Source organism: Oryctolagus cuniculus, chromosome Y (assembly GCF_051225735.1).
Source record: "Oryctolagus cuniculus isolate XC-2025 breed Fujian yellow rabbit chromosome Y, ASM5122573v1, whole genome shotgun sequence".
In the NCBI taxonomy this organism is placed as follows: Eukaryota; Metazoa; Chordata; class Mammalia; order Lagomorpha; family Leporidae; genus Oryctolagus; species Oryctolagus cuniculus.
Genome location: NC_142889.1, coordinates 24,073,734 through 24,100,520, shown reverse-complemented (window position 1 = coordinate 24,100,520; position 26,787 = coordinate 24,073,734). Strand labels below are relative to the sequence as shown.

Here is a 26,787-nt window from a genome sequence, read left to right as displayed (position 1 = left end):
AATCTCCCTTGTTCTCTCCCTCTCTCTTTTATTAACAGAAAGAGAAAGTACATACATTTTGAAAAAAGTATTTTAAAGTAAATACATTTTGGCAAAAAATGTTTTCTTTCTAAATAACCTGTTTGACAGTCTTATCACAAAGAGACTAAGATGGACATAGATCAAAAGACATTTTTTATTTAAAGACTGTATGTATTAATTTGAGAGGCAGAGTTACAGACAGAATGAAAGACAGAAAGTTCCTCCATCCACTGGTTCACTTTCCAGATGGCTCAGCCAGAGCTAAGCCAATCAGAAGCCAGGAGATTCCTCTGGGTCTCCCATGTGGGTACAGAGAACCAAGCACTTGGGCCACCTTCTGCTGCCTTCCCAGGCCATAAGCTGGATTGGAAAAGGAGCATCTGGGATACAAACTGGTACCAATATGGGATGCCAGCACCACAGCCAGAGGCTTAGCCCACCATGCCACAGTGTCACCCCCTAAAAGCCTTTTTTAATTAATGAAAGATACTACATAAATATGCAAAGCTTCAGAAGTCCAGGAACAATATAGAAAGTAATCTAACATTTAAAATGCAGAATTAAAAAGAAAAGTTCACTTTGGTTAAAAAAATTTAATCTACAAATACACACTTTCCATATCCTTTATGAATCATGTTTTATAGTATGCATTTATGCATTTTCAATGAACTTATAGACCAGTTTTATGCATGGGTTACTAACATTTTTGCACTAAAATAAACTTTTTTCTTTCAACTTTCCAGAATCTTTGTGAAGTCCCTCATAACTGCAATAAATTTCAGTAGGAAGAGAATAAATGAAAAACAAAATATGTATTTTGAAATGGTGAAAAGCTTCTCAAATTTTATTAAAAAAACATCAATTTATAGATTTGAAATGTTCAGTGACCCCTTAATCAACAGATAGAAAGCTACTAAAGGCAAATAAAATGAAGGATTCCAAATACAAAGAACAGACCTTGAATGTTGTGAAAGAAACAACAGCCTACTGGGTCAGCTATGTATGAATGATAGCTGACTTCTCCTCAGAAATTAGTGAAAGAAATCTTCACTACACTGAAAAAAATATCCTTCCATCTTTGATCCTATATGTAGTGTTAATTGCTGTAAAATATGAGATGAACAAGGGCAGGTATTTTCGCTCATTGGGTTAAGCTGCTTCTTTGGATGCTCACATCTCATATCAAAGTTCCTAACCTTGCTTGTGATTTAACTTCATAATAATGCACACCAGGTAAGTGCCAGATGATGGCTCTAGTAGCTGGGTCACAGATATCCACATGAGTGATCTGGATTGAGTTCCAGCCTCCTGGCTTTAGCCTCAACCCTGTTCCAGCCATTGCAGGTATTTGAGGGAGTGAAACAGCAGATAGAGCTCTTAATTTTTTATCAAGTAAATAAAAATAAATAAAGCATTAATCCATGAAGTATACAAAAGACATTTTCTGAACAGGAAAATGAGAATATAATATAAAAGAAGCAGTTCATTTTCAAATAAAATGATACAAAATGAATACTTGGATTAGTAGGAGTTAGGAACATAGGAGCATTTTTTACTGACAAAGGCCATTTGGATATTACAACATTATGTGCTGTCCATACAAAATTATCAACTTAAAATTAGCTTGTTATTAGCTCCTTGAATTAATAATACCACCTGTGGTTGTCTTGGCAGGGTCAAACCAAATGATTTTTTGGGTCTTATATGGCTAAAGAAATACTCAGGGACTTTTCATTATAATAAACAGATAATACATCAGGCTGATCATATCATTATAAATGCTAATGTGCCTAAAAACAAAACCTCAAATGATATGAAACAAAGTCCACAAAACTAAAAAAGAAACTTAAGAAAAATCCTCAAAAGTAATGTTAGAAAATTGATTTACATTTTATAGTAATTGATGAAACTAATAAAACATCAACCATAAACATGAATGACAGTATTGACCAAAATAATATTTATAAATCACTGTCCAACATTCACAACAACAGAATAAATGATGAGCTACAAATCAAAAATATATCATGGTGAGATCCAAGATGGCTGAATCGGGTATAGCCATAATGACTTAAGCTGCTCTGAGATATGAACAGAACAAAGGAAATACTATTTTCCAGAGAAGTGACTGACTGAAATGTTAGACAAAGAAGTAAAAAAAAAAAAAGTCAGTCACCCACTGACTTCCTACCTCAACCTGAGAGCTGATGGGGTCTGAGAAACTGATGAGCTTGGAGCAAGGAAGCCTCCTTGCTTCCTTCCCCTCCCTGATTCCTGCAGAGCATGACACTGAGCAGAGAAGATACACAGTGAGCCTCTGCTCTGCTCCTACCAGCACTGTAGAGTCAGGGCAATGTGTAAGGCAAAAGACAGATCCCTGCATCCTGCATCTGTGGGAGTTTGGGGGCAGAGCTACACTCACATACTCTACCTGAGCCAGAGAAAATCACCTTAGCTTCTGGGGGCTACCACCAGAAGCAGGCCATAAAAATGTTTGTTCCCACCCCAGGAGATCTGGGTAATGATCCACTATACCTGAAAGACCAGGACTGTAACAATTTATTGTAAATTTCTGGGTGCCACTGAAATCTACCCAGTGGACATAGGGAAGAACCTGCTTGCATTCCTCCTCTCTGGACCCATACTCTGCAGAGTAAAACCTGTACACCTAGTCCTAGGACTAGGGTTGTTGTTATTACTCAACAAAGTACCAGTTGGACTCTCTTACCAAGAACTGAGGAAGGGACAATCCATATCGCACAGTCCTAAAGCCACAGAAATCAGTGCCACAAATCCCAGTATCACTCAAGCTTACCAGTAAGTCAAGGACCAGCCATCCTCATCTTCCTCAGCACCAAGAACAAGCCCTTGGCTATCACAATCATCAGGGAGACTAACACAGAATCTGTGGACCAAAGATGCACACCCAAAGAAACACTTATTCATCCCTAGGAACTGCAGCTGACTAGACCATTGTGTTACTAACAGACACAGCTGACAGCCACTAAAATAAAAGGACTCACTCAGACACTACAATCCTGGGTTCACCTAGAACCAAAGCCAAGGCAACAAGATTTGCACAAGAGAAATGAAAATAAAAACCATAATGAGGTTTCACTTCACCCCAGAAAGAATGGCTTTCACCCAAAAGTGCCCCTCCAAATAAATATTAGCAAGAATGTAGGCAAAATGTACCCTAATACACTTAGGTGGGAATGTGAACTAACACAATCATTATGGAAGACATTTTGGAGATTCTTCAGAAATCCAAAAATGGATATAACACATGACATAGTCATCCCACTCCTGGGAATTTACCCAAAGGAAATAAAATCAGCATATGAAAGAATTACCTGTGCCCCCAACTTTATATAGCAGCTCAATTCATAATAGCTAAGATAGGGAATCAACCCAGATGTCCATAAACTGATGACTAGATAAAGCAAATGTGGTATGTGTGTGTGTGTGTGTGTGTGTGTATGTGTGTACACACACATATATAAAATGGAATACTACTCAGCCATAAAAAAGAATGAAATCCTTCTTCTGCAACAAAATGGATGCAATTGAAGACAATTATGCCTACCGAAACAGGTCAACCCTAAAAATACAAAAATATTTTCTCTGATTTTTGGTAGCCTATACAGCAGAAAAAAATGTATGAGTGAAACTGACATCTTGAGATCTGATTATCATCTGTATCCCTTTTCTATATTCCTCAGGAACAGTGACGTTTCTACTATCTACTTGTTGAATTCTTTATTTAGTGGAGGGCTGAGCTTGTGATTATAAAGTAACTTGAAAATGTGCTATCACACAAATTAAAAGAAAAATAAGAAAGGGAAAAGGAGGAAGGGAAGGGAGAGAGAGTGAAAAGTATCATCATGCTCTTAAAACCATATATAGGAAATGCATGAAATCTGTTCTACTTATATAAATAAATAAAATTTTAAAAAGATATTCTAATTCTAGTTAACAGTGCTTGTTTTTATTCCCAGCTCTTGCTTTTGAGTCCAATTTTATGCTACCACATGTGCTGGGAGGCAGTGGTGATAATCCAAGTAATTAGGCTTCTACCACTCATGTCAGGGAAAAGGAGTACATTCCTGGCTCTTGGATTCATTCTTGGTTACTATGGATATTTAGGAGAGTAAGTTAGTGGATAAGAGGCTCTTTGATTTCTCCTAATCTACCTGTCTCTCTTTCTAATTCTCAAATATGTAAATATATTTTAAATGTAAAAGATTCAAGCAAGGAAAAAGCCAGACAATATACTTAATGACATTGATAAATATTTGACTAATTGAATTGAGGGTACTTTGAGTAGCTTAAAGTATGAATGAAGAATTGAATGATTTGCTGGAAGACAGAGCTTTGGGAAGTTTGCAGCACAACCAGCATGTATAGTCTGGCAGGAAGAAATGTATGTAGAGCTGTTTAAGAACCTGAAGAGATTCTGCTCTCCACACAACCCCAGTCCAATCCATAAATCTGGTACAGTCTCCCAAGGGTATTTTCACAATTCCTAAAACACTTTATTAACTGATTTATTACCAGTTAGCAACTCTTACCAGTGCAGAATGTTGTATGTTTATTTCTAGATTGGAACTAAACCACTTCCACTTTAGCATCATATGACCAATAAATACTATTCCAGACTTCATTTTCCACTAGAATTTAGCAAATTCTAATTTCTGATTTGGACCATGTAACAGATATGTCTTTGAGGCACCAGAAAGACTGTAGACAAATTTACAATCAGCTCTGATGGCTCTAATACCTTATAACTATGACAATACTACCTTGTTTATCACTTTTATGTTTCCATTTTAATTTAAAAATGCTCATAAAGCTCCTATAATACAATGTAAAACAAGTTGAGAAATAAGTAAACAACTTACTGGTGTTGTGTTCATTTTCTTTGGCCCCTGAAACATGTAGTGGTATCTACAATTACACCTGGAAAAGAAAGTGAATACAGGGAGTTGTGAGAGAACTGGTCTCGCTTGCACTTAGACTCTACAATGTAGGGAAGATCATGATAGAAATGAATGCAGAATTATAGATATATTAGCTGGAGAAACAGAAACAATCTCTGTGGTGATTTAGCAATTTACACTTGATAAGGGGAAGGGAAGATCCTGAAAGAGCACCCAAAATTTTACTAACTGGCAGTGATTAAATCTAGTTATCCTTAGGTTAATGGAATCATTTTGTTGTTACTTATTTTTAAAAAAGCAAGTGATAGGGCCAGTACTGTAGCACAGTGGGTTAATGCCCTGGCCTGAAGCACCGGCTTCCCATATGGGCAATGATTCTAGTACCAGCTGCTCCTCTTCTGATCCTGCTGTCTGCTATGGCTTGGGATAGCAGGAGAAGATGGCCCAAGTCCTTGGGCCTCTGCACCCACATGGAAGATCCAGAAGAAGCTCCTAGCTCCTGGCTTTGGATCAGTGCAGCTCCAGCCATTGCAGCCATCTGGAGAGTGAACCAGCAGATAGAAGACCTCTCTCTCTGTCTCTACCTCTCTCTGTAACTCTGTCTTTTTAATAAATAAAATATATCTTTAAATAAAAAAGCTAATGTTATGACTGAGAAGCAATTTATTATTTTCAGGATGACTGTTTAAACAAATTTCAGTATATCATAGAAATAAACATCATTTTGTCACTAAAACCATACTACAGAAAAAAAAAAATACTTGAGTGGTATTAACTATTTTGGTATTACTACAGATGTACTGAACAGGAGTCCGTCCATATACTGAAAATCCTATAGAATTTAGTCATTTAGCAATCTGTGTATTTTTACCCACAACTGTACAGTAAAAATGGATATAATACATACTTATTGTACTATACTTTCCTAGTAATTATCCCAAATAACACACCTCCCAACACACAAGCCTTCAAATAATCTTCATCACAATGATCCTTGGCATTACCATTTTTCTTGCTTTACACATCTGGACATCAGTAAATATCACACCTACACACTTTGAAAAGTACTTGCTTATTGGAGTTTACCTTATTAAACATTTATATTATGAAGAAGTCTGGGACTTGCCTATTGGAGACACAGAGTTTGGGCAAGAGCCAGAGCAAACCACCAAACTTGAGAGGGTTGTATATGGTGATGCAGGTTAGAATATTGCTTGGGACACACATCCCATAAGCAAATTTGTGGTTTTCATCCTGGTTATTCCATACTTAAAATAAAACACCCTGTTGTTGTACCTGGGAGGTAGTGGATGCTGGATAAGTACTTGGGTTCCTGTTACCCTCAAAAGAGATGCAGGTAAGATTATTTCCTTCTGGCTTCAGCCTGGCATAGCCCTGGCTGTTAGGATAATTAGAGAGTGAATCAAGCAGTAGATGGAACAGTCTCTCTTTCTCCCTCATCCTTTGTCCCTCCCTCCTCCACCCCTTCTCTGATGCTCAGCCTTTTAAAAAATAATTACAAAGAAAATTATAACATAAATTTTTGTTGATTTGTTATATATCAAATGCTGATATACTCTTGGTAAGGAAGAATTTAATTGCATGCCATATACAATCAAGAGACCTTCACATAGACCTGTTCGTGAGCATGAGTCATGCCAACTCTGTCAGCTAGGCTGCTGCCACACAAAATGCCTGGATATCATAAGAATGTATTGAGGGGCTGGTGCTGTGACACAGTGGTTTAACATCCTGGCCTGAAGTGCCAGCATCCCATATGAGTGCCAGTTTGAAACCTGGCTGCTCCATTTCCAGTCCAGCTCTTTGCTGTGCCTTGGGAAAGGAGTGGAGGGTGATCCAAGTGCTTGAGCCCCTGGGCCTGGGAGACCCAGAAGAAGGCGGATCAGCACAGCTCCAGCTATTGCGGCCAATGGGGGAATGAACCATAGGATGGAAGACCTCTCTCTCTGTCTGTCTTTGCCTCTCCTCTGACTTTCAAATGAATAACTAAATCTTTTTTAAAAAAGAATATATTGAAATATTTTATACTCTAGTTGGGCACTGTATTGCATTTTATTTATATTTTACAAAGTGATTATCAGCAGTAGTCTGATTTGCTCACATTTTAAATAATTGGAAATGGGCCGGCACTGTGGCTCAATAGGCTAATCCTCCACCTGTGGTGCCAGCACACCGGGCTCTAGTCCCAGTTGGGGTGCTGTATTCTGTCCCAGTTGCTCCTCTTCCAGTACAGCTCTCTGCTGTGGCCCAGGAGGAAAATGGAGGATGGCCCAAGTGCTTGGGCCCTGCACCCACATGGGAGACCAGGAGAAGCACTTGGATCCTGGCTTCAGATCAGTGTGGTGCACCAGCCGTAGCACACCAGCTGTAGCGGCTATTGTGGGGTGAACCAATGGGAAAAGGAAGACCTTTCTCTCTGTCTCTCTCACTGTCTACTCTGCCTATCAAAAAAAAAAAATTAAAAAAATAATAATTGGAAACGGACCAACACTGAATCTCTGCAACATTTATGATTGTCAAAAAATGGGTAACTGATATTAAAAGAGAAAAACTTGCATTATAAACATATTTGATTCACACAATCCATAGACAGTATGGGGAGGGGAAGTATGGTCATATAAAGATACTTAGTCTTTTCTACTAAAATAATTAGTGTCCATCCTTGGGTCATATTCCAGAGTTGAGAAAACTATTCTAGTGCATATTTTGAAACAAAAAGTGTCCACAAATACAAAGGTTTCAATCTCCATTAGTTACATAACTAAGAGCTTCTGAAATCCATCTGTCCATCTAAATATCTAACAAACCACTTACTGTTCTAAGAAATAGATCTGAACTTTTCCCTCTACTAGTTGGTTTATGTTACAAACTAGGCAAAGAGGCCAACAGAGGGTTTCATGGAGCTCTCATATGAAGATGGCTAGAATTGAGATGGGCTTGAGTGGAGTAGGACAGGGTATTGACTCTTGACCCACAGCCTATCCCTGGGTTTCTTTGTGCCTCACCTATGGTTTGCCCTGTTGAAATTCCCAAGCCTTCTCTGATCCTGCCATTGCCCTTTAGTGACTATTGTGCAAAATTGAATTTATAGCCTAGGAACTCTCATCTCAGGACACAGAAGAAATTACATGCTTAAAAAATTGGGTCTCTATGACACATTCCTTGAAATAAAAAAAATGAACTTTCAGGGATCAAAGAACTAGTTTAGCAACACAACATACTGGTTTCTCATACCCATTCCCAGGAATTGTTCCCTTGGTCATCACACACCTCTTTCAATGGGAGCTGTTCCTACTGGGGTCAGATATTTGGATTCAATGAGGAGTCCTGATATGAATAAAAGCGGGAAGAACATACTCACAAATAGATGGCTAACCTTAAGCAACTTCTTTATCTGTTTCTTAAGTATAGATATCATATGATGATTGCAGTTCATGTTTTTGAGCACCAAGTCATGACAGCAATTCTAGTAAGTAATTTGTACTGGATGAATGGGAATAAATAGTCCCTGTAGTATAAAGGGAGAGATGAATAGAAAGGAGATTGGGTAATTAAGATTCCATCACAAGGATTATGAAATGAGGTTAATCTTTTTCTTTTTTAAAGATTTATTTGAAAGGGAAATAAGGAGAGAGGCAGGAGAGACTGACAAAGAGATAGATGGATCTTCGTTCTTGTGGCTCACTCCCCAAGTGTCTGCAACAGCCAGGATGGGGCCAGGAGTCAGGACCAGGCCATTCTATCTGGGTCTCCTATATGGCTGGTAGGGATCCAAGTTCTTGGGCCATGTTCCACTGCTTTCCCAAACACACTCACAGGAATGTGGATCAGAAGCAGAGTAGCCAGGACTCCAAATGACATGCCAATATAGGATGCCAGCATTGCAAGCAGTGTCCTAACCTACTGCACCACAATGTCAGTCCCAAATGTTAGTCTTCTCAGATTCATCTCTGGTAAATTATATATTCACATGCCTCTGATGTCTGACCATGGTTTGTTTCATGTTAATTCATTTCTTAATTTTATTCTCAGAAAAGATATACAGAAAAGATTAATGTCATCTTTTAACCAATATCCCTTGGTCCTGAATCAATCACTGTTCCTTATCTAGTTAATATGCTGTCATCCCTTGGTCTTACATTTATATTCATATTTATATGTAAATATGCAATGTAACCTACAGAGGAAAGTCGACATTTTATGTGCATTGGAATTTGAGACACTAAAATATACATTACATGAAAAGTTTGAAATAATACAATATATTCTAAGTTATATAATTTTCTTAAATAGCATAATTGGATATAAATGCAAATTCCCATGAGATTCATCTGTTAATAGTACCTATACAATTCACTGTTTTCATTCAGTTGTAACCATCACCATTGACAATTTTATAATTTTTTTTTTATCTCCTTAAAGTGTTGAGGTTGAGTTTAGTGGTTAATAAACTGCTTGGGTCAGCACATCCCAGACAGCCTGGGTTTGAGTCCCAGCTCCATCCTGATTCAGCTCCAGCTTCTTGCTAATGGTCACCCTAGGTCTGTATCACCCAGAAGGTACAGGCTCAAGTAGTTGGGACACCTAGCTACATTGTTGACCAAAATTGAGTGCCTAGCTCCCAATTTATAACTGTTTAAAAATAATTTATTTGAAATTCAGAGAGAGTGACAGAGATTTTTCCATCTGGTGGTTTATGCCCCCATCTCTCCAAATACCTACAACAGCCAAAGTTGGGCCAAGGCAAAATTAGGGCTGAGGAATTCCATGCAGGTCTCATCTCCCATACTGGTGTGGGCCAACATGGGTTGCCTTCCCAGGCCTAATAGTCAGAAGCTGGATTAGGAGCAAAGTGGCTGGGATCTGAACTGACCCTCTGAAAAGGGAAGTGAGCATCCCAATTAATACTTAATTCTCAGTGTTATCATGCCTATCTTACCAGCTTCCAATTTTAACTTAGCTCAGTCTTATTTGTTTTGAATGGAGAATGACCCAGCAGGTGGAAACTTTCTTTCATTGTTATTTGTCCTTTCTTATAAAATAAAAAATAAATAAAAAGAAGGCTGTCTCTTTAATATCCCTAATACTTTCAACCCAAAGTCACTGCAAATGTACTGTTTCTATGGATGTGCCTACAGTGGACATTGCATGTTGTGGGGATGAGATCCAAGCATCCTAATGCCCAATACAGAGTCTCCATTATTCAAGTGTGGTCTGAGCCCTTCCTCTCAGCTACACTCACCCAGCACATAGTTCTGGCAGTAGGCAACTGAGGACAGGAAAAAAAATGAGGATGTCATCCCAAGCTGGCAGCTAGCAGGAGAGAGTGCCATGTGTTCTCAGTTGCACTTAGGATTGGAGTTTCCATTGCACTGAGTTGTGATAGGGAAGGTAGGAAACAGGTCTGGATCCATAAGCACTGAGTCTCTCTGCTCTTAACAAATCTGTCTTCAGTAAATATTTCTTTACTTGCAAGTGTCTTTGGAACCATTTCTAGGGAAGGTACAAGAATTTTCCTTTCTTTTAAACAAAATTTGTCAGGGCTGGCATTGTGGTAAAGCCACCATTTGAACTACTTGGCATCTGCATTAGAAAACCAGTTCCAGTCCTAGCTACCATGAATCTGATCTGGTTTCCTGATAATGCACCTGGAATAACAACAAATGATTGTCCAAATGCTTTAGCCCCTGTCACATATGGGAAACCAAAAGGAATTTGGGGCTACTGGCTTTGGCCTTGCTTTGTCTGGATCCTTGGGCCATTGATGGAGTAAACTCTCCCACCCATTGTCACTCTGCCTTTCAAATGAATAAGTAATATATCTTTTTAAAACATTTTTTATAAATCCTACTAAAATGAAGGCAGACATATACTCACACTGTCATGCCAAAATTCTTTCTAGGAAACATGCAATCTTAATGCTTACTTTTTTTTTTAACATTTATTTAATGAATATAAATTTCCAAAGTACAGAATATGGATTACAATGACTTCCCCCTCATAACGTCCCTCCCACCCGCAACCCTCCCCTTATCCACTCCCTCTCCCCTTCCATTCACATCAAGATTCATTTTCGATTCTCTTTATATACAGAAGATCAGTTTAGCATGCATTAAGTAAAGATTTCAACAGTTTGCTCCCACACAGAAACATAAAGTGAAAAATACTGTTTGAGTACTAGTTATAGCATTAAATCTCAATGTACAGCACACTAAGGACAAAGATCCTACATGAGGAGTAAGTGCACAGTGACTCCTGTTGTTGACTTAACAAATTGACACTCTTGTTTATGGCCTCAGTAATCACCCTAGGCTCTTGTCATGAGCTGCCAAGGCTATGGAAGCCCCCTGAGTTCACTGACTCTGATCATATGTAGACAAGGCCATGGTCAAAGTGGAAGTTCTCTCCTCCCTTCAGAGAAAGGTACCTCCTTCTTTGATGACCCATTCTTTCCACTGGGATCTCACTCACAGAGATCTTTCATTTAGTTTTTTTTTTTTTTTTTTCTCCCCCAGAGTGTCTTGGCTTTCCATGCCTGAAATACTCTCCTGGGCATTTCAGCAGGATCCGCATGCCTTAAGGGCTGATTCTGAGGCCAGAGTGCTGTTAGGACATTTGCCATTCTATGGGTCTGCTGTGTATCTCACTTCCCATGTTGGATCATTCTCTGCCTTTTTGATTCTATCAGCTAGTGTTTGCAGACACTATTCTTGTTTATGTGATCCCTTTGGTTCTTAGTCCTGCTTTATCAATTATATTTCTAACTGCCAAACAGTAATGACACATTAACCATAAAAATAAAACTAAATCAAATATCTCTAATAAATTACTGATGTGATAATTTATGTGCTTTGGAGGCTTTGAAGATTTTAGGGAGACCTATGTCATTATAATATAAATTTCATTTTAAATCCTGCAGTGGCCACCCCAGTGTTCACTAAACTGGCAATATCAGTGCCTGGGTTGAAAAAACACACTCGATGATAAATTTGTAAATTTCTTAAATACTATAAGTGGTATTCAAAGAGCAGAAAAGCCCACCATAATTCACAATTAAGTAGATAATATTGAAAAAATAGGAAACAATAATGAAAAATTACTATAGTGGTATTGGATTTATGCTTTTGGTAAAGTAGCTTGCCATTGTGTCCCTATAATGAAAAGTTTAAGTTTTGAGTAATTATAATTTAAAAAATTTAACCATGTTAAGAAAACACTCCTTGTTTGCTGTTTATGTTTTAGGAATTAGATATTGGATAACACACTTATTCAGTTTTATCATTTTTCTACTTTTCATAATGTTTTAATGTTTGTTACTGTGTCATTTTTAAATAAGATTTGTTTATTTGAAAGGCAGAGATACAGAGAGAAGAGGAGGAAGGGAAGGAAGGGGAGGGAGAAAGGGTGAGGGAGAGGGAGGGAGAGATAGAGATGGAACATCCATCCATTAGTTCACTCCCCAAATGGCAGCAACAGCTGGGGCTACACTAGGCTGAAGCTAGGATCCAGAGGCTTCTTCTAGGTCTCCCATGTGGGTGCAGGGTCCAAGCACTTGGGCCATCTTCTGCTGCTTTCCCAGGTGCATCAGCAGGCAGTTGGATGAGCAGTTGAGCAGCCAGGACTTGAACCCACACATATATGGGGTGCTGGCACTGCAGGCAGAGGCTCAACCTTCTATTCCACACTGCTGGCCCCAGTATGTCATCATATGGATTACTATATTAACTTTACCTCCATGCAAGCATTAAACATCTTCACAATAATGTATCTAATGTATACAGGGGTTTGTGCACATGCATGTTCATGCATGCAGCAATATTTACATACGGTATTGAAAATGATACCATGAGGCTGGTGCCATGGTTCAATAGGCTAATCCTCCACCTTGCGGCACCGGCACACCGGGTTCTAGTCCTGTTTGGGGCACCGGATTCTGTCCCAGTTGCCCCTCTTCCAGGCCAGCTCTCTGCTGTGGCCCGGGAGTGCAGTGGAGGATGGCCCAAGTGCTTGGGCCCTACACCTGCATGGGAGACCAGGAGAGGCACTTGACTCCCAGCTTCAGATCAGCTTGGTGCACTGGCCACAGCGCACTGGCCGCAGCAGCCATTGGAGGTTGAAGCAACGGTAAAGGAAGACCTTTATCTCTCTCTCTCTCACTATCCACTCTGCCTGTCAAAAAAAAAAAAAAAGAAAATGATACTGTGAGAAACATTAACACACATTTCAAAAATGAAGTCCTCCTTGGAGACAGCTTCCTACAGGGCAAATCCCTGGGTCCTTCTAAGTACTACAGGCTGATCTGTATCTCTCTAAAATTTATATCATGAAACACTGACAAGCAATGTGACCCTATTTGGAGATAAGACTTTAAGCAGATAATTGACATCAAATGATATCATAAATGTGAAGCCCTGATTCAAACTGATCAATGTTCTTATAAGGAGGGATGCACATAGACAGAAGAAATACCATGTAAGGGTACAGTAACATGGTGGCTATGTGGTAACCAAAGAGAGGTCTCAGGAGCAACCAAACCCATTATCATCTTGCTCTCAAATATATAATCTCTAGAACTATGAGAAATATATTGCTGTGATTCAAGCCACATATTTGACAGTATTATGTTATGGCCACCCTAGCAAAGCAATGCACTCTTTTCTCTGCTTATATTTCCTACAGCCAATTAGAAGGCCACCACAATTATCAGACAAACACAGAAATTAAAAGCCATGGCTGGGGATCAGCACTGTGGGACAGTGGGCTAAGACTCCACCTGCAGCACCAGCATCTCATATCAACACTGGTTTGTCACCTGGCTGCTCCACTTCCAACCAGCTCTCTGTTTATGGCCTAGGAAAGCAGTGGAAGATGGCTCAAGCCCTGGGTTACTGCACTGATGTGGGAGACCTGGAGGAAGCTCCTGGCTCCTGGCTTTGGATCAGACCACCTTCCAGCCCTTGGAGCCATTTAGGGACTGAAGCAGTGGATGCAGATCTTTTATCTCTCTCTTTTCCTCTCTGTCTGTAACTGCTTCCCAAACAAATAAATAAAATCTTTAAAAAAAGACATAATTGATCATAGAAATATGATATATATATATATATATATATTATATGGGACTATTAATAAACCGACAGTTGGCAGCTCTACCTGTTATGCCACAGTGTTGGAAACTTAAGGAGTGAACCAGCACATGGTAGATCACTCTGTATCTCTGTCTTTAATGAATTAAATAAATAAAAAATTTTAAAATATAAAATAAGATTACAAAAAAGTGTTTAAAAACAAGAATCGGCATGGGCATTTGGTGCAACAGCTAAACACACCATTTTTTTTTTACTTTTATTTAATAAATATAAATTTCCAAAGTACAGCTGATGGATTACAGTGACCTCCCCCCCCATAACTTCCCTGCCACCCGCAACCTTCCCATCTCCCACTCCCTCTCCATTCCTCCATTCCATTCATATCAAGATTCATCTTCAATTATCTTTATATACAGAAGATCAATTTAGTATATATTAAGTAAAGATTTCAACAGTTTGCACCCACACAGAAAGACAAAGTGTAAAGTATTGTTTGAGTACTAGTTATAGCATTAATTCACATTGTACAACACATTAAGGACAGAGATCCTACATGGGGAGTATGTGCACAGTGACTCCTGTTGTTGACTTAACAAATTGACACTCCAATTTTGATAACCATGTCCCATATAAGAGTGCCACCTTTGAGTTCAGCAACCCCACTTGTGATTCAATTTCCTGTGAATGCACCCCCTGGGAGACAATAGGGGATGGCTCAAGTTATTGGGTCCCTGCCACACATGTGCAAGACCAGGATGGACTTCCTGGCTCCTGTGTTCAATCTGGCTGAGTTGCAACTGTTATAGGTTTTTTGTTTTTTTTTTTTTCCAGAGGGGGTGAAACAGCCAATGGAAGATCTCCCTCTCTCTGTCTCTCTGCCTTTCAAATAAACAAAAATCAATAAATAAGACTTAAAAAAAAGCATAACAGAGAAAATGATTGCAACCACATTACATACTAACCCACTTACATCAATAATCACTTTAAATGTGCATTATCTAAATACACTAAAGATAGAGATTGACATGGGAAAAATAAAACCAAGACCCAACTTCGTGCTGTCTATAGGAAAACCATTTAAATATACAGATACATGAAGGGAATTTGAAGTCATCTTGGCCAATCACATTTCATTTGCATAGTAGGAATACATTCAAGAGGTCTGTTGTGCAACATGGTGAAAATAGTTAATAACAATGTGTTCTACCATAGAAAAATAAATAAGAATTTAGACTTTTAAGGATTCTTATCATGCAAATAGGTACATAACATAATGGATATGGTAATTGCCTTCCCTTGTTCATTTAAATTATATAAATATTTCCAAATTCCATTCTCATCAATTTAAGACACATCTATACACAGCTGCTTAAAAATAAAAATATGCAGAAAAATAGTCCATTACAATACCAATTCAATTAAATGTAGAAAAACAGCATTCATTTCAGACTAATCAGAATTTAGGTCAGACTACTACAAGGGTTACACAGTGAGACAACTGGCAGTTCTTCAAGAAGACATTACAAGGCTTGCTACCAGTGCCCCTAAGTAGAGCATTAAGTTATGTAAGAGAAAACTTATATAACTCCAAGCAAAAATACAGATCCATCATTCCTAATCAGTACAAATAGATCAACAGTCTAAATACTCAACCAGTGGTCATTAGGAACTAGGAATATGTTACCAACCAGAAATGTCAGTTAACACCAGGTGGGATAAATAAATAAGGTAAATCTAACTGCTGGGAAGTCAAAAACTTAGTAAGTGCATAAGCATGAAAAGTTAGATACTTAATCCTTGTATTCCACTAACACTGCCTACAGAAGTAGAATTTATTCACAACCTATAGCCTAACAACATTTTTGCATTATTTTAAAAACATACTGTGAAGCAACACATGAAAAAAAATTAAAATATTATCACAAATATCACAAAATAAACAAAGAAAAGCTCACTGTTGAGAGTAATAGCTTATTATTATTATTATTATTTTGACAGGCAGAGTGAGACAGTAAGAGAGAGAGACCGAGAGAAAGGTCTTCCTTCCACTGGTTCACCTCCCAAATGACAGCTACAGCTGGCACGCTGCGCCAATCTGAAGCCAGGAGCCAGGTGCTTCCTCCTGGTCTCCCACATGGGTGCAGGGCACAAACACTTGGGCTATCCTCCACTTTCTTCCCAGGCCACAGCAGAGAGCTGGACTGGAAGAGGAGCAAACGGGACAGAATCCGGCGCCCCGACCAGGACTAGAACCCAGTGTGCAGGCACCACAGGTGTGGAGGATTAGCCTAGTGAGCCGCGGTGCCAGCTGAGAGTAATAGCTTTATGCCACACACACACACACACACACACACACACACACACAACATTAAAAAGAACCTCAGCTCATTCACCAGTGGGGGCAGAGGTAGAAGAGATCAAGAAGACCCCTGGTGCCAACAATGTAGCACAGCAGATAAAGCTGCTGCCTGCATTGCCAGCATCCCATACAGGTGCCAGTTCCCAACCCAGCTACTCCACTTCCCATCCCATTCTCTGCTATGGCCTGGGAAAGTGGGAGATGCTCAAGTTCTTGGGGCCCTGCACCCCCATGGGAGATCAGGAAGAACCTCCTGGATCCTGGCTTTGGATCAGCACAGCTCTGGCCATTGTGGCCATCTGGAGAGTGAGCCAATGGATGGAAGACTTCTCTCTCTCACTCTTTCTCTCTCTCTCTCTCTCTCCACTTCTACCTCTCTGTAACTCTACCTTTCAAATAAATAAATAAAACTTCAAAAAGAAACAAGACCCCTGAACTGACCAAGGCCCACTTATTTACCTGGGTAGCCATTCCATTAGTGTTTACATTATTAATCAAACTTAGCAGAAAATAAAAGATCCTCTTTCCTTTTTCAAATCTTATCACTGAATAAACTCAGGTTTCATCAAAGAAAACAGCAGTGTAACATTCAAATCAAGTCACACAGTTCCTACACAAGTGGGCAGACTGTGAATAAATGGAAGCAAATTTCTGCAAAAGACATGAGTGGAATGAGCGCTGGGAGGCTGCCTGTTGAACCCACACTCAGGTTCCCCAGGCTCCAGGTCTTGGTGCTCACACTACCTGGGGTTGGACTCCCCCACTCTCCATTTGTCCACGGGGGATCTGTGCCATCCCAAGCCTCACCAGCAGAAGTCCGTCCCCACACCCTGCCCCGCATCCTTGGCTTAAAAACATGTGGTTGCTGTTACATCATTAGCAACAAAACACTGATTCAGACCCCTAGGAAAAGCTATGGACCTGAGACCCAGGTGCCCAACTCAAGGAAATCAGGTCACGGGTGAGGTTCAGATTCTCCTTCTCCCCACACAACCTGGAGAGGTGAGGCCGGGTTCAGGCGGAGTCGCTGCACACTGAGACAGGGCCTTACACCAGGGTTGCAGCTGCCCGCTCCCCTCACCTCCTGTGGGCCTGGGACTCACACTCACCGCTTCCTGCGTCCAGGGACTCCGGGCGTCCTCTCAGGGCCCTGCGCTGAGGGGAGTTCAGGGTAGAAGTGTCTGAGCTGACCAGCAGGAGCAGACCAGGAAGAGGATCCCCCAGGGTCTGCCCTGTTGCCATGGCGCACCTGATTCAACAGTCACAGAGGCTGCATGACGTCACAGAGGACGCACCCAATCAGCATCGTCCCTAGTGTGAGGGCGGGCCCTTGGGGTTACATCGAGTGGGGGAGTGAAAGGCGGGGCTTGGTCTCAGGCCTGAAACTTGGCCTTCCCGACTGCAGGGGGTGCTGCCCCGCCCGCAGGATCCCATCTCCTGAGATCCTGTTCAGACCTTGAATCTGGAGCTTGCCATAATCCTCAGGTGAGTTACAGTTTACTGTTTATGGATTCTGGGCCTTTTTCTCTTTGTGTTCTTGGCTTATTTTTCTGTTAGGTCATTTGATTTTGTTAAATACGGATTTGAAGAGTATTTCTCATACAGATATTCATTTTCTGGATTGTACTTTGTCCGTTACCATTGTTTTCTAATTGCTTTTTACGGGGACCTGGTAACCTACTTGATTGTATTGATCCTGTACCCAATAATTTTAGTTAATTCGCCTATCAGCTCATATTTGGTTTTGGCTTATGTTGGATTTTCTCTACATATACTAATATCATTAACATACATTAAGAGTTCTATTACTTAAAAGCTAACCCAATACCTCACATTTCTTTTTGTTTGTTTAATTTCTCTAATTATGCATCCAGGACAATGTTGAAGAAAGAGAGAGGAGAAAACCTTGTCCAAGATTATTTCCAGGGAAAAATCGTTTAGTGTTCTGTGTTAATTATGCTGTTTATTATTACTTCTCTGTAGCTAGTCTTAATTACAATTAGGGAACTGCTATCATTTTTCTGTTCTTTTTATAGTTATAAGTTGTTGTATTAAAAGCTTTTCAACATTTAATCTCAACATTCATGTGATTTACTTATATTTTTCTTACACATGAATTATTTACTTGGATTATTTTGGAATGTTAAATCATCTTTGCATCTTCTAATGTATCCTGCTTGTTGTTGATCTCTTCTGTTTTCATATTTTGCTTCAAATACCTGTATCTCTTATTAAAGATTTATGTTAAGTTCCTTCCACCTGATCTGTGTCCACTAATGTAAAGCAATGAATTCAAAAGAAATTCAAATATATTCTCTGTCTATTGCCACTTTAGATGAATCTGGGAAAATGAGCAACAACCTTCCTTGAATGTCTAGAATTTTCTAAGTCTGAATCTGAAATTTTCCTTGTGGAATTTTTAAATTCATTGATTTGATTTTTCAACTACTGATTAGTCTTATTTAACTTATATGGAAGTTCTCTACAGTATGCAATATCTGTGTTATCGTATATTGGTTTCCAAAATTCAGTGACTTGATATCTCTTTAAAATTTTTTACTCCAAACTATTTATCATAATACTTACTATCTTGTTAAGGTTTATAAATGGAGGAGGGTATCTGGGGGGCTTTATGGTGTAATGAGTAAAGCTGCATCAGGGATGCCAGCATCCCATAAAGGCACCAATTTAAGTCCTGTGTGCTTCACTTCTAATGTAGCACACTGCTAAGTGTCCTGGGAAAGTAGCTGAAGCTGGCCCAAGTGTTTGAACCCCTGCAACTAACACAGGAGACCCAAATGAATCTCCTGGCTCCTCACTCCTGGCTTCTGCCTCCCTATCCACTGTAGCCATTTAGGTAGTGACCCAAGGGATGGGAGATCTCTCTCTCTCTCTCTCTCTCTATCTATCTATCTCTCTCTGTGTGTGTTCATGTGTATGTGTGTAGTTCTTTGTTTTTCTTTTTTTTCTTTACTCTGCTGCCTCCCCTGTAACTCTGACTTTCAAATAAATCTTTAAAATGAAAAAAAAAAGAAAATTTTTGAAGATGATGCTATTTGGATTCCTGAAGCTGGTTGTTTGTATGGTATTTCTCTTTGCTTTCCTTAATGACTTATACTAATTTTTATTAATTTTGTTAATATGCTTTAAAAACACTTTTTCCTTATTTCTATTGTGCATTTTTCTACAGGTTTCATTGATGCCTGCCTGTTTTTACTTGCCTCTCTTGTGTGGTTTATTCTATAGTTAATTTTAGTTCTTAAGAAAGAAACTGCAGAAATCTGGCATTGTGGCATAGTGGGTAAAGCTGCCACCTGCAACCCCAGCATTCCATATTGGTACCAGTTTGAGTCCAGGCTGCTCTATTTGCAGTTCAGCTTCCTGCTAATGGCCTGGAAAAGACAGCAAAAGATTGCCAAAATGCTTGGCCCTACACTTGTGTGGGGAATCCAGAAGAAGCTCCTGGCTCCTGGCTTCAGACTGGCCCAGCTCTGGCCATTAAAACCATTTGGGGAGTGAACCAGTGGAATGATGGAAGATTCTCTCTCTCTCTCTCTCTCTCTCTCTCTCTCTCTCTCTCAAATAAATAAACAAATCAGTTTTAAAAAAGGAAGCCATAATGACTGGTTCTCAATCACTTGAGACTCTAAATTTTCTCTAAGCAGGTCTCCACCTACTGTGACAATTTATATTGCATCTCCTGTATTTTTTGCTGTGTTTCCAAATCCTGTAATAATATACCCTGTCTGCCTCCTAATGTTTCCAGTTCCATGTGTCTGCTCACTTTGCTTATCTCTAATCCTGTTCCTAAAGCCCATATGTTATTTGCTATTTCAACATCTCCTTTATCTGGGACCCTTGTTCATTTTGATAGTTTTGTCATTTAAAAAGTGTCATCCAAGCCAGCTCTTTAAATCTTCTACTCCTTGTGTCTGCAGCATGTCCCAGCTGTGAGAGTGCTCATCCCTTTTATGTACAGCACATCTCTCTGCAAGTCTCCTGCTGGACCTGCACACCATGCCAGTCCCCATGGGTCCCCAGCCACTCTGTATGTAGCCCTAATTTTCCCTAAGTGCTGACCTCCCTTGTCCATACAACCTGTCAGGACTTGTGTGTCCCCAGTCTTTCTCTGTATAGAGTGACCTTTCTCCTGCCCTGCAGTGACTTTGTCCCTTTACTCCCAGTTCATGGAAGCCTGTGGGTACCACTCTGCCCTTTGCTTACAACTACAGCTTCCTTCAGCTGTCTACCTGCTACTTGCCTGAAGCCAATGTCTTCCTTGTGTCTCTGGAACCCCTGTGACTCCAGCCCATGCCTTTTCTCTTGTGTCCCCATGTCCAGTGTCCAGGCCCCATATTTCCTAATTCCATGTGCCTTCAAGAGCCTCCACCTACTGTGACAGCTTGGCTCTCTGTTTATCTACTAAAAAACATTTTGATTTCATTCAGGTTTTAGGCATTAGGAATAAAGCTGCTGTGTATGTTTTTATCCTAGATTGTGGGTCTAAGCTTTCCAGCTAGCTGGGTAAATCATCAGGACATCCTTCCTGCACTGTATAAGGATACTATCATAGGCTTTAAAATACCTTATCCAGATATCTTGTGAAGGATTTAGCCATTTTGACCAGTAATGAATAATATTTTTGAATACTCTGCATCCTAGTAAAAATTGGCACCAAAATGATTGTTTATTAAGACCATTTTATAAATATGTAGTGTTTCTACCTCATTGGCATTTAATTTGCATTAATTTTATGGAACATTCATTCGTTTATCTCACAATTCCCTAAAGTTCAATATATTGTATGTATTTATTTCTAATCTGCATATATCCTATGTAAATACAACTCGATTTTTTAGGTTTAAATTGGAGGATTTATCACCTTATTAAATGTCACAAGCTTCATGAAATTTGCAGGCAATTCTTGTGGATATATGTTTTACAAGTGTTATCTCCCATTGTGGGGCTTATCTTCTATTTAAATAATATGTTAGAGAACACCTTTAGTTAACACAGCTCACATTCTATATTTTTATGGATCATGCATTCAATGCTGTATATAAAACCTCTCATATAAATAAATTCATGTCTTATTAAAAAGGAGAATAAAACAATGTATGTACATCATGATTATACCTGTATAAAAACACTTGGATAGGAAAAGGTGTCAAAACTATAATAACTGAGATTTTATCAAGCTAGCAGACTCATGGGTGATTTTTTTCCCTTTATTCTAAAGCAAATGTTGTTCATTTTGGAAAAAGGGAATTCTGAAAAGCATTAACATGAACAATAACCCTGTGATTCCATCATCCACGAAAGTCACTGCCAATACTGAAGTAGATTCTGCTTTGTTTCTGGATTTCCCCATATAGCCTATTCTTCAATTGATTGTATGGTGTTGACACACCATAATATGCATATTTTATAGTATAGCCTAATGGCAACTTTTCACTGGAAAAGAAATGACAGCCATGTCCTTACTCAAATTCGAAAAGTCCTTCCAGGGACTGGCTTTGTGGCCTATGAAGTAAAGCCGCAGTGTGCAATACTATCTCATATGGGCTCCAGTTCTCTAGGCTGCTCCACTTCCAATCCAGCATTCCATTAGTGGCCTGGGGGATGCATTTTAAATCTCTGTGGGTGCAAACTGTTGAAATTTTTACTTAGTATATACTAAGTTGATCTTCCATATATAAAGATAATTGAAAATGAACCTTGATGAAGAATGGGATGAGAGAGGGAGTGGGAAATGGGATGGTTGTGGTTGGAGGGAAGTTATGGGGGAATAGCCACTATAATCCAAAAGCTGTACTTTGGAAATTTATATTTATTAAATAAAAGTTAAAAAATCAAAATACAAAAAGAAAAGTCCTAGTTGTTTAGCCCCTGCCAAACACATGGGAAACCTGGAAGAAACTCCTGGCTCCTAACTTCATCCAGAGAGTTGGCATAGAGGTGGATGGAAGTCAGGAGAAGACTGAAGCAAAAGGGAGCATTGTGGCCCTCCCTCCACCCCAGGTCATCTGGGGGAATCTTAAAGCTGTGAACTCTATCAGCAGCATTCCTGACCTCAGTGCTCCCCTCCAGGGCAAATGAAATTTGTCTCGGGCCTTAGTCTTACACAGGGGTGGGCTCCCAGAACAGGAGGCACAGCTAGGCATAGAGGGGCACCCTCCCCTATTTAACTCTCCTAATCTGAGCTCTGGGTTGAGGCAGTGGAGGGGGAACTGAAGCCAAGGATTATGTGCTAACTGCAGAAGAGGGAACCTGAGAGGCCCAGTGACAGTCAGAGGCCTTCCTAGTCCAGAGCTGACCAGAGCTGACAACGGAAAGGAATGGGGATGGAAGACTGAGACTTTCAAGGCATATGTTCAGAAAGGCATGGGTTGGCCCTGAAATGTTGTAGAGGGCAAGGAGGAAAGAGAAAATCCGACAGCCAGGAGGAGGAAAGCAGCAGGCTGATGAGAGCTTTCCCAGCAGTGCAGGTGTAGGCTGGTGAGTGTGGAGGGTGGGTAGTGACAGTGTCCTGAGTGTGCCTGGGGCATAAAGGAGACAAGAAATGGGCAGCGGGCTGGTGGAGCAGAGGTGGGTGCATGAGTCAGGAAAGAGGGGATGGGCAATGGGAGAACAACAGGGTGATGCATCTTTGGCTCTCATATCATCTATTGCTACTGTCTGGATGCCCACAATTTTCTCCTTAAAGAGAGGCAGGATTCAGTGGCACCAGATGCCTGGAGTCTACTACATCTTGGGGGGTAGGTGATGGATGTGGGTGGGGTGGGTCCCATGGGTACCAGCTCTCCTTGCTGGGGAACCAGCACAAACCTGGAACTGTGCTGCAGCCACCTGGGGTCAACAGGAACTCCCAATTTCAAAGTGACCTGGTGACTTTGATGGCCACCTCAACTCCAAGCTCCATGGCCAGCTAGGGCTGGCCCTCTACAGTGCCCAGTGGTTCCAGCCTCACACTGCACCCCAAGGCACGATGCTGCCAGCTGGAGTTGAGGACCATGAGGATAGGGGAGCTTGGGAATAATATCACCAGAGGGATCCCAGGTCCTGTGCTGCCAGCGTGGGTAAATCTACCTGCAGCACCAGTATTCCATATTCCCTACTAATTCCATAACCCTATTATCTGCAAATGATGCTGGGAAAGCAGTGGAAGATGGCCCAAGTGCTTGGGCCTCTGCACCCCCATTGAAGACCATCAAGATGTTTTGGAGCTCCTGGCTTCAGCCTGGCCCAGCCAGTGGATGGAAGATCTCTGTTTCTGCTTCTACTTCCCTCTCTGTAACTCTGCCTTTCAAATAAATACATAAATCTCTTTTTAAAAAGTTAAGATTATCAACTTATTTTTCTAAGATGAGTGATCTTAAAACTCTGTATCTGGTCTATACTTCTTGATCAAAGCATCCTGGTTAAATGAGTGACTATGTTTTCAATGATGAGGAGTCTTATTTTGAGAAAATGTTTTAAACTTCAGATGATTGTGGTTTTTTTCCTTTATATCCAAATTCTAAATTAAATCTTTGAATTTTGGAATTTCCTGTTGGATTTCTTGAGGAATAATATTGTATATAATGCACTGTCAAGTTATTTAGGGATATTTCAGAGTCTTCAAGACTTCCCTCCCACATGTTGACAATGCTACCTGTGTACCTGGGTCAACCATCACACTTGGAACCGAGTTTCAAGGCTGATTCTTTCTCATGGTCTGACTAGGCATCATTAGGTCAGGATAGCAGTTAAAAGTGGAAGGTGCCATCTCATAGGAGCATCAGCTGATGCCTTGGCTGCTTCACTTCCAATGCGCTCCCTGCTAATGTGCCTGGGAAAGCAGCAGCAGATGACACAAATCCTTGGGCCTCTGCACCCATGTGGGAGATTTGGAAAAAGCTCCTCATTCCTGGCTTCAGATCAGCCCAACTCTGGCCATTTCTTTCATTTTAGGGGTGAACCGGTGGATAGAAGTTATCTCCCTCTCTGTGTGTCTCTCCTTTCTGTGTAACTCTGCCTTTCAAATAAGTAAATCTTTTAAAAAGTGGAAGGTTTTTCCACATATGGAAGGACCCTCTGTGAGAGATTTAGAAATATTCAGGATGGGGTTATTCAGTAAGGACTGGTTGATTCTTTCGCTAGCATTATTTGATTCCATAAACCCAGAAGTATTGCCAGGCCTGTTCTTCCTCAGTTGGGAGATCAAACAGGAATGGCTTGTTATCTCCCCTTATTTGTTGGAAATGAGCAGAAATGCCTATCTTATTGCCATTATTTTTCCTTTATTCTGACAGGTGAAACCCATGGCTTTATGATAATACTGTATTGTATAAAAACTGTTCATGGTTTGATCCCCAGACCTTAAAGAAGGAATGATCCATCATTTTCTGTAGTATTCCTTGGCTGCAGTAAATTTGAGGGAAAAAACACAGCTAGATAATTGGAACTTAAATTGTAATACCATTTTATAGCTAGAATTGTTGTGTCATGTGTGTGGTTAATAGATATCCCTTATGTAGAGGCCTTTATGGCAGCTTAACCAAATACTACTGGGAGCCCACTGTAAGGCAATGCCTGCCAATCTATTGCTGGTTCCTTCTGGAGCATCATTCCAGTAAAAGAGCCTTCCACTAGCTGTGGGAATCCCTTACTACCCATAGTGTTCTTTTTAAGGTTGATTGATTTGTAAGGCAGAGTTAGAGAGAGAGAGAGAGAAAGAGAGAGAGAGAGAGAGAGAGAGAGAGAGAGAGAGAGAGAGAGACCTTCCATTTACTTTTTCAGTCCCCAGATGGCCACAACAGCCAAATCTGAGCCAATCTCAAGTCAGGAGCCTGGAGCCTTTACTGGGTCTCCCATGTGGGTGCAAGGTCCCAAGTACTTGGACCATCTTTATGGCTTTCTCAGACCATTAGCAGACTTCTAGATTATAGGGGAGAAGCTGAGACTTGAACTGGTGCCCATATGGAATGCTGATGCTGCAGAGAGAGGCTAACCTACTATGCCATGGTGCCAGCCCCCCCATAGAGTCTTTGGAAAGTGATAATCCAACCTCCAAAAAGAACCATCAGTTGAACAGAGGCCAGCATACCCTTGGGTGCCACTGGGCAAGGGAGGTGGGTATGCAAATGGAGATAAGATGAAGAGGATGGTGTGGGGAGCAACCCGGACTAGACTAAGTTACTGGAATTAAGACTTATTCTATGCATCTGCTCTCCCACAATATGGCGCTGAGAAGGGAGAAACAGCTTCTACACAGCTGCCTCCAGTTCAACCAATAAACTGTAGGACCTGCTCCTGATTGGAGGAGAGCAGCATACTCGGCATGTGGGTAGCAGAGTTGGGATTGGCGGAGGAGGACTATATAGGAGGAGAGAGACGGCATGCACCAGGAACATCTAAAGGGAACATCTGAAGGAACACCTGTGCAGCCCCCAAGAGAGCCGGCCGGCAGTGTGCCGCTCCCCTGTGGAAGTGGGGAAAGTGGCCAGGGGGAACCGCCCTTCCACGGAGGTGGAAGGGTCGGCAGCCAACCCGGGAAGAACCAGCAGCGAACCCGGGGAGGGCCGAGCAGATGAAAGAACAACGAAGGGTCCTGTGTCATTCCTCCACGAAGACGGGGAGTGACATAATGGTGCCGTGACTCGGATAGGAAACCTAGGAGGGAAGAAACAGGAAGAAGTGGGAAATTACCGGAGAGAGAGACTAGCAAGGAGCCTAGGGAAAGCCGGATGGAAAAGGTGCCGGGAGAAGCTATCGAAAGCTTAGGCATAGACTCGGATATGGACTGTGGGAAAGAAGTTAGGATTTAAAGTGAAAGCAAGAAGAAACTTAGACTCAGATACGGACTGCAGGTTGAAAGTGAAAGTGAAACCTATAAGAAACTTAGACTTGGATACGGACTGTGGGGAGAGGCCAGGAGAAATGAGGGAGGAATATTGTTGGAAGAAAACTTAGGGAAACATACCGGGTAGAGAAAAATGTTAGGGAGGATGAAGCCATGAGTGCAGGCCGAGGCAGAGATGTAAGCCAGCTTGGAATTCTTCAAGTCAGCCCGGGGAGCAAGAGGCGAAGATCTGGAACCAGAGGCAGAGACTTGGGCCGCCAGGTTGGAATTCGCTAGGTTAGTCCGGGGAACTTGGACTGAATACTGGTGGTGGCGGAAACGTGAGCTGTGCTGTGTGACTCGTGGAAGCCACCACGTGCAGAGAGAGTGCGTGGGGCACAAGTAGATAGGGAATGTGGGGCTGGCGAGAGGTCGTGGTGCAGGCGCGAAGTGCGTGGAGACCGCGGAGTGTGCGCGTGAAGCCGAGTGGCGCAAAGCCGGGAAGCCGCCGCGGGGTGGTGAGGCGCCAAGAAGCAG

At 40.9% G+C, this 26,787-nt stretch overlaps 1 long non-coding RNA gene across 2 annotated transcripts in view; it reads right to left on the bottom strand.

Annotated features, from left to right (window-relative positions):
• LOC138845025 (uncharacterized) overlaps positions 1–26,787 on the bottom strand; it is a 117,399-nt gene that overhangs the window by 13,397 nt on the left and 77,215 nt on the right. For both annotated transcript variants that reach the window (XR_016228694.1, XR_016228696.1), the window contains one exon: positions 4,923–4,980. This is a non-coding gene — a long non-coding RNA (uncharacterized LOC138845025). The remainder of the gene's footprint in view (positions 1–4,922; positions 4,981–26,787) is intronic.